The sequence below is a fragment of the Sinohyriopsis cumingii genome, chromosome 18 (assembly GCF_028554795.1).
Source record: "Sinohyriopsis cumingii isolate HCF-2022 chromosome 18, ASM2855479v2, whole genome shotgun sequence".
Classification (NCBI taxonomy): Eukaryota; Metazoa; Mollusca; class Bivalvia; order Unionida; family Unionidae; genus Sinohyriopsis; species Sinohyriopsis cumingii.
Genome location: NC_142978.1, coordinates 56482285 through 56488284, shown reverse-complemented (window position 1 = coordinate 56488284; position 6000 = coordinate 56482285). Strand labels below are relative to the sequence as shown.

The window sequence follows — 6000 nt, the reverse complement described above, 5'->3', positions numbered from 1 at the left end:
AGCCAATCTGTCATCTAATATGTGTAACACTGCAGCTAATTTGAAAATTTTATCAGTGAAGAATGAAAGATGGCTTCAACATTTGACAGTTAAGAAGAAATGGTCTTAATTTCGTTTCGCCCAGTAGAGTGTCAGTCCCTCAGTGTGACTCTTGTTTCATTCATTACATTGAAACACACGCTCGTGCGAACGCGCACACATAAATAAAGTGCACGGTAAGTGTTTCAGAATTTTATAATGTTTTTTAAAATAACTCGCAGAAATCTAGCACACTTTGGTGTTCGTACGGTAATGTTTTGACTTAGCCATATTTTTTTTCAAGACGAGTACGTTTGGGAACATTGTGATTTGCGGTTAAGGTACGTTTTCATTTGTTTATGTTTTAATCGATGTAAATTTGTAGTAGGATTCCCTAACTGATTATCCTAGCATGTTATTATTTAATGATTTTGTACACTTTGTAATATGCATTTGCCATTTTAAAATCTTGTTATCTTGATTAATTTATGTACTTAAAAATAGACAATTGTCCACAATGTAAGCTTTCATTTACTTCGTTTCATGTATACGTTCTACTTGTTATATTAGAATTTGAAAACTGAAGAATAAAAATCCACGTAAATTTTCATTGTGAAATCATCTAGAGTCTTTATAAAGGCTCCTTCAAGGCAAAAAGTGTCTGTATGGAAAGAAGCGCCCCCGCCTTCCCCAGTTCCTCTGTAAGAAATTTCTGACCTAGACAGTGGAATAGTTCAAGGAAAGAATCTTAAATTTTTTTGTCACCTACACAACCCTTAGTTGTGGCTACAAAGTCCGCGTTTGACGCACATACTTGTATGTCACAATTTTCCGATCTTTGACTGGGAATAGCTGAAGTAGGCCTACCGCTGCACGAGATTGACCACTCAGATACCAGTCAGCCGGTATCCTTCGTGTGAACCAGTCCTGGGCTGAATTTGTCCCCTTCCAGAACTTGTGTTAAGGCGGATAACAGTTGACTGGTTAAGATAACATCTTCTAGTAAGTAGCAAAAATCCACTTTAGACAAACGTAGCATATCGACATTAATCGTGTCATTAGAAGAAAGGGGTGGGGTGGGGTGGACGAGAAAACAATCAATATTACGTATGTTATCTATTTTCGAGGTCACCAACCATAATCGCGTTCAGTATATTGCCAGATTGAGCTTTGACATGAAAAACAGCGGTACAAGTAGACTTTAGCCGAAACCGATGAGGTTCCGACCTCCCGACTCCGTCTTTGCGGTACGACCAAGTCGGCAATAAATATCATGCTGATACAAGGTAACAACGTTCCAGTCGTACTTGCATCATTACACTGCTACATAGCTCGTTACAAATAAAATTATGAGTATTGATCAATTGATAAAGGGCTGGGGGAGGGGCAGTCCTACAGCGTAAGACGTATCACATATTTATTTTGTTTTGGCGCTATGTCGTACTACCTAAATAACGGCCTTTTGCAGCCACGTGTGCTTGCCGTGAGCGTGATGTTGAAGGAAAAAAACAAACAATCCCAATAATCTGAAGGTAAACACAAATAATACATAGTGACAAAAATACTCAAATTACCACCATGACCCGTTCTGACATAGGACCCTTATATAGTATGATAGACAGGGTCCTTTGTCAGAATGGGTCATGGGGGTAATCTGAGGTAATTTTGTCATAGTATGATAGACAGGGTCCTATGTCAGAATGGGTCATGGGGGTAATCTGAGTATTTTCGTCACTATCTATAATTATTTCCTTCCGATTATTGATTTATTTTCTCAACAGTTGCTCTTGTTACACATATATGAGCTGAGTGCATATTTGGCTGATTAAGAGGACAACATGTAATTTGAAGAGTTCAAAGTTCTATTGCTCACCTTGAAACATGCTATAAAATTCTGATGAGACCAGATGCACAGCTTGGAGTAAATACCCAATAATTCCAAGCACGATGTTATATGATCATGGGGTATGATGCAAAAAAAGCCTTCTTTTGATCTCCAGGGTTGATATTAATTTCCAAAAGCATCTTAAGAGTTATCCCCACCATGCATGAGCATAGCTATATTTCACATACTTGGCAGCTCATATTAACACTTTTCCACAAATTTAATTCTAATTGATTATACTTACTTTGCTGTCTTTATCCTGATAAATCAAAATCAGAGAGTAGCAAATGGATTCAGTTAACCAAAACATATGTAACATGTGATACATCTTACATTGTAGAACTAGGGGAGGTGGTCAGATATTGTTACAGGTCTACACACTTGTTGCCTCTTTCCATTGATCGATACTCCAAATTTAATTGTTAACGAGCTAGATCCATGTGATATATGTCTGGTTTCACTTCATTTCTGTTCAAAATTTTAGTTTGTTTTGTTCATTTGGTTATTACTGACACGATGTAAGATATCCATGCATTGGTTGTCACAGGACTTAAATTATTGGCAGTTAGAAACTAGGAAACATGTAACACCCTCCCTTACTCGGAATAAACTGGCAGTTAAGGGGTTGTTGCTATTAGTTTTCCCTTGTCCCTAGAATCAAGTACCTGCAGCTGAACTGATTGATGTAATTCTGTCACAATGTATCCTCGAGTCCTAGCTTTTAAGACACATTGACATTGACTTTACCCTTTTATTAATGTTCACCTTTCGTAGTGATGCTTTGAAATGTTAGGTTTTTTTTATCAATGCATGCACACAAAATAACAATAATTTATTCCCTCACTTCATCCTTATAGTATCAGTGTGAGATCCCTTAATAAGAAATTGCATAATAATTTGTAAACTGTAATTTGTATTAAAAGTAAATCTATGCTCTCAATCATCATACCTGTACAAAAAGTCATAACTGTTCATGGGTTAAGATATTTATTCATGACTGTGGTATCTACAGTATTTCTTGGGACAAGGTAAAATGAAAGATATTTTTTTTAACTCCATTCCTTATGGTTTTTATTACCTAGATTATATGTCCCAAGACAGAGACATGAAACCAGTTGTGTTTAATATGCCGCTCCAAGCTCCTCCATCTAAAGTGAAGTATGTAAATAGAATGCTCATTTGGTAGCACACTAAAAGAAACTAGCCTTGTACCTTGTACCATTCTAATTGTCAAAAAAAAAATTCATAAGCAATTTATGTGAAAAAAGAAACATCCACTATCAGTAATTGTATGGTCCTGTGATGTAGCATCACATCCACACTGTATGTTGCTTATACTGAGTAAAAACATTGACATATTGCTTGTTGATGATTATTATGATATCAAGGTGGCAAACAATAGAAGCTTGGGTAGTGACTAAACACACCTGGTAGAGAGAAATAAAGCACTGTTTTATGTTGAGTTATCAAATACAACAGTCATTTTATTTACAAATCAAGCCAAGGGAAGCCAACTTTGGATTCTTTGAAGTATACAGATTTTATTATATCCAAAGTAGGCTGACCTAAGAAAGCAGACTTTGGTTTCTTTTTATGGGTATTCACAGGAATTTTAAAAAATGAGACATTGGAAAGGTAGGGGCTCTGTAAATTACACTGTGAAATCTGTTAACTCAGAATCTGACGTCATAGCTGAATAGGTTTCAGTTTTGTGCAGTATGATCACAGATCAAGTTAAAATAAACTATTGACTGAATAAGGGACTACTTGGCACAGAGCAAGTATCAAATTTGCAGCTTGATCACTGGCATGGGGAAACAAAGCTAGTGCTATGGTACTATTACATGCTAAGAGCTTTGCTGTGGTTAGTGGCATGGCAACATAAAATATTTGAATTTATTTTGTACATACTGCAGACCTTTTAGAGTATTGCATCTAGATTTATATAAAGTAAGGTGTGACCAGTTTTTTATTTTATTATGTCTAATAAAATTTAAGTTTGAATGCATTTTTGGACATGCAGGTGTCAGATGATTTCATTTTTAAACCTACAGTTAATCCCTTTATAAATTTATGTTTGAAAAGGTGTCACAATACTTGCAACTCAGTAACAAAAATATATTCCAGAAGATACAGTTATGACTGTATGGTCTTAAACTAAGTAACAAAAAAAGAGTGAAAACCAACTAGTTTTGTAAAATTCACCAAATAATTTATTTTCCTAGAATGCAAAATGAAAAATAACTTAAGAGTATGTTGAATGAAATCCTAAATTGTCCAAAGTATTGAGCTTACCAAATGAGTGCCAGTGGTGTTTCAAATGAAGTCCATTCTGTTGTGCTGATGTACCAGTAGTCTGGAATAGTTTAATGTGCCAACAGTCTTGATGTGTCACAGTGATATAATGCAAAATGTCTTTAAATGAATTCTTGTAATTCCAAATAGTTACTAGTCCTAAAGTTCATGAGCACCTTGTAATTCCAATGAATTGTTGAAATAAATAAATCCTCTCAAATAATAATTTCAGCACAAGTAAATGACTCAGCTTGATGTTAAGATAGGAATAATTAATTTTGCCGTTCACTACCTTATTTAAAAGAAACTAAGACACAATTTCAGAACCAGGTTTGGAGTCAGATATTCATATCAAGATCATTCTTAAATTGTCAGCAAAGTCAGGTCCTTCAACAACTAGCCAATCAGAAATCATGTAACCATGTTTTTCCATATTGAAAAAAATGACAAGATCTTAAATTGCATCAAATTTTTCAATAAGATTTGATCCACATCTTGCAAGGTCAGATAGCCACATTAACGATATCATATACCGGTAGTACAAACTCAAAATGGACGAAATTAGCTATTTAATGTTTTTTACTCAATAACTATTGCAATCTATAATCATACAAATTTACAAACATTATGTAGATAAAATAACAGTAAGTGAAAAAAAGAACTACACTTCAGAAATTAATTTATGGTGTCCCATCATATCCAGTAATTACGGTATGATATTTCTCATGTTTGCCATCAGTTTCATAGTGGTTGATAACAGCACCACTCGCAGTCATCACAGAGGTTAGAAAAAAAATGTATGTTGACACAAAATGACTGCAATGGTGAATACAATATTTAGTCAACTTAAAATGAACCAATATTTATTTTTTTTTTTAAGATCTTTTGTGTGTGCTTAGCTTTTAAGATATTTATCTTTGTTTTAATTCCCTGATTATGATTATTCTCATCAAAGTTTTGTGTGCATATGATTCAGTGTTGACTGGTTTAAACATGTTGATGTTGTTGTTGTTGTGGGGTTGAACACCTTTTTTCAGCACACGATAGGCTATGCATGGCGGCCAGTATTAATGGTGGAGGAAGAACCCGGGAAGAACCACCGACCCTCGAGAAGCTACTGGCATGCTTTCTCACATATCCACATTTGCTGAATCCTCTATTTGAACCCACGCAGACAGGTGAGATGGCAGTGATCCATAACGGAGAGCGCTTTAGACCACTCGGGGCCCCTGTTGATGTCATTGAAAGATACTTTCTTGTAAAAACATTGAGTTTTTGACACTGCATCGAACCAGGGAGTGGGACAGTAAACCACTTTATACTTAAGTGGGACAATATAACCTCTTTTTACTTGAGTGAGACAATATAACCGCTGTATACTTGTGTGGGATAATATAACCACTTTATACTTGTGTGGGATAATATAACCACTTTATACTTGTGTGGGATAATATAACCACTTTATACTTAAGTGGGACACTATAACACTTTATACTGGAGTGGGACAATGTAACCCCTTTTTGTTATATGCTCATTTTTTTCCCCGTTAACTTTACATTGTCAGAATCATTCATTATTACCCGATACTGAACGCGCGCGACAATACACATATAGCATTCACGTGAATAAAGGAACTACTTTCTGTTGTAAACAAACAATGACGCAGACACCAGCACTTTTGATTTGTAAACAAATCATATACACTCGCGTTACGTTGTGGTTATTTAAATTTGTTTCTGAATGAACTAAAACATGTTTCATGGACTGCAAAAAAACCCAGCTGTTTTGGCACATTCCGCGTT

General features: G+C 35.3%; 1 protein-coding gene across 1 annotated transcript in view; it reads left to right on the top strand.

Annotated features, from left to right (window-relative positions):
- The first annotated feature begins 928 nt into the window (after positions 1-928).
- LOC149776695 (solute carrier family 40 member 1-like) overlaps positions 929-6000 on the top strand; it is a 55359-nt gene continuing 50287 nt past the window's right edge. The window contains exon 1 of the mRNA XM_089941230.1: positions 929-1020. The gene's annotated coding sequence lies outside the window, so the exon portion shown is untranslated. The remainder of the gene's footprint in view (positions 1021-6000) is intronic.